Raw genomic sequence first — 3798 nt, forward strand, 5'->3', positions numbered from 1 at the left:
TATCTTTTATAGAAATTATGATAAAAAAAATATTCTTTAGTATTAATTTTTTTAGAATAAAAAATAATATTTATAATAGTATCTATTCTATATTATAAAGCATTTGACAAAAAAATTTGAAAACCATTTTTATGCTTGGAGTACTATTTATTTATGCATATTACTTAAAAATTAATGTTACAAACAAAGTGTGTGTAAGTACAACTTATTAAAGCTTCATTTTTGAATTCGTGTAACTAACTGCAGATAATCATAATCAAATACAAGATAAACATTGTATTTTAAATATAAAAAATCTAAAATATAATTAGGATAATCACTGAGTTTTAACAAAATACTTAATTATTATCCTTATAAAAAATTATATATTATTAAATCAAAAATAAATTACTTTGTTATTTAATCTAAGTTAAGTTATAATAAAAAATTGAATTAAAGAAATTACACGAAAAACAAAAACTTTTAGATAGTTAATTTGATACTAATATTGATAGATTTATTTTCGAAATTTTATAATATCTTCAAATTTATATTTTATTCAAAAATAAAAATATTATTCATTTATTAAAACCACTTAAAAACCGTGTTAAAACATCTACATAGACGGAATAAAACGAAACCTTAAAGTCGAGATATATCTCGTTGTATTGGGCGAGTACCCTTCTAGTGAATTAAAAATTGTAATTAAACTATAATATTTTATTGTTTTGAATATATTTGAAGTTATTAAATATTATGTTATAAACTTGTTGAATTCATATTATTTATGTTATTTTAAATAATTAATATTATTTTATTTTTTATTATCATTTTAAATATTTATCAAACAGTTTATTTTCATTCGATATTTTGTGTAGACATAGATTAAAATGGTAAATTTTGTTACTCAGATATTTATTCAAAATAAAAATCAAACAACTATTTATATTAATTTATCCAGACAGATTAATGTTTAAAGACAAACAAAAAGGGTACTTGCACAATGCAGCGAGATATATCTCGATTTTATTGTTTCATTTTATTTTTTGTCTATTGATATAATACAGTTTTATATTGTTTTGAGAAAAGGATAATGTTTTTATTTTTAAATAAAATATAAATTTAAAGATATTGTAATTAAAATTCTGAAAAAAAAGATATCGACATTAGTATCAAGTTAATTATTTAAAAGTTCTTGTTTTTTGTATAATTTTTTATTATAATTTAATTTAAGTCTGATAATGAATCAATTTATTTTTGGTATAAAAATATAATTTTTTATAAAGATAATAATTAAGTATTCTATTAGAACTCAACAGTTATTCTAATTATTTTTTAGATTTTTTATATTTAAATGTGATGTTTATCCTGTATATGATTATGTTTATCTGCAGTTAGTTACACGAATTCAAAAATGGAGGTTTAATAAGTTGTACTTATGCACATTTTACTTATAATCCTGAATTTTAAGTAATATGCATCAATAAACAGTATTTCATGCATAAAAAATAATTTTTAAGAGTTTTTGGCAAATACTTTATAATATAACAAGAAGGGTATTCGCGCAATGCATCGAGACATATCTTGATTTCAATGTTTTGTTTTCTTGTTTTTTTTATGTCAATATAATACGGTTTTATATGGTTTTGAGAAAGCGATAATGTTTTTATTTTTGAATAAAATATAAATTTGAAAATATCATAAAATTTTGAAAAAATATATATATCAATATCAATATCAAATTAATATTTTTAAAAGTTCTTGTGTTTTGGGATGATTTTCTTAATTCAATTTTTTTTAATTATAATTTAATTTAACAAAGAAATTTAATTTAGCTTAATAATATAATTTTTTATAAAGATAATAACTAAGTATTCTGTTAGAACTCAATGATTATCCTAATTATATTTTAGATTTTTTTTATTTAAAATGAAATGTTTATCCAATATTTGATTATGTTTATCTGTTGTTAGTTACATGAATTCAAATATAGATATTTAATAAGTTGTACTTATGCACAATTTACTTGTAATCTTAAATTTTAAGTAATATGGATCAATAAACAGTACTTCATGCATAAAAAATGATTTTTAAGAGTTTTTATCAAATATTTTATAATATAATATAGATATAAATTATAAATGAAGATGATGGTTTTGGGTATTTTATATGATTCATGAAAATGTGAGGTACGGGTGGCATCGTCATCCTGTGTCTCTTCAGATGTGGATTGACACCTCAACTATGTGTGTATACATACATGCATTGACATCTCAATTTTCATCATCCCCTCCATTTATTATTATTATTTATACTAATTATTATTATTATTATTATTATTATTTATACTAAATTATAAAGTATTTGACAAAACTTTTAAAAACCGTTTTTATGCGTAAAGTACTATTTATTAATGCATATCTCGATTTTAATGTTTTATTTTAATAATCTATGTCGATGTTATAATACGATTTTATGTGTTTTTAAGAAAGCAATAATGATTTTTTTAATAAAATATAAATTTGAAAATATCATAAAATTTTGAAGAAAAATATATCAATGTTAATATCAAATCAACTATTTAAAAGTTCTTATTTTTTATGTAATTTTTTTAATTTTTTTATTATAATTTAATTTAAGTTTAATAATGAAATAATTTATTTTTGGTTTAATTATATAACATTTTATAAAGACAATAATTGAGTATTCTGTTATAATTCAATGATTATCTTAATTATATTTTAGATTTTTATATTTAAAATGAGATGTTTATTCTATATTTGATTATGTTTATCTGCAGTTAGTTAACGATTCAAATATGACGCTTTAATAAGTTGTACTTACGCACAATCTAATTGTAATCTTGAGTTTTAAGTAACATGCATTAATAAACAATACTTTATGCATAAAAAATTGTTTTTAAAAGTTTTCGCCAAATACTTTATAATATAGTATAGATGAGTTGGCAAATTTTGAGTTAAATTAGGTAATGTATAACGGTACATTTGTCCTTGTTAAATCATGTACGTAGATAAAGAGACCTAAAATATACAAAGTTATAATATGATTTGACTCCATTGATACAAAGATGATACGACACTTATTTCATCTTTAAAGCATTTGATAAAAACTCTTAAAAACTATTTTTTACACATAAACTACTGTATATTGATGCATATTTCTTAAAATTCAAGATTACAAGTAAATTATACATAAGTATAATTTATTAAAGCTCCATGTTTGAATTCGTATAACTAACTGCGGATAAACATAATCAAATAAATGATAAATATCTCATTTAAAAATATAAAAAATCTAAAATATAATTATAATAATTATCGAGTTCTAACAAAATAATCAATTCTTTTTTTTATAAAAAAATTATATTGTTAAACCAAATATAAATTACTTCGTTATTGAATCTAAATTAAATTATAATAAAAAAATTGAATTAAAAGATTACACAAAAAATATGAATTTTAAATAGTTAATTTGATACTAATATCGATATATTTTTGTCAAATTTTTATATATCTTCAAATTATATTTTATTCAAAAATAAAAACATTATCGCTTTTTCAAAATCACATAAGACCATACTATAATATCGACTGAGATAAATAATAAAATGAAATATTAAAATCAAGATGTAACTCGTTGTATTACGTGAGTATCCTTCTAATAATATAAAATATAACTATCATTTATCTATCTATCTATTTATAAAACAATTTAATTATTTTTTTAAATTAGATTAAGTTTTAACATCCTAAATTCAACAAAAACTAATATAAAAGATAATCATTCATCCATCTTAAT

Source organism: Cynara cardunculus (genome assembly GCF_001531365.2).
Source record: "Cynara cardunculus var. scolymus isolate 2C chromosome LG 2, CcrdV1, whole genome shotgun sequence".
Lineage (NCBI taxonomy): Eukaryota > Viridiplantae > Streptophyta > Magnoliopsida > Asterales > Asteraceae > Cynara > Cynara cardunculus.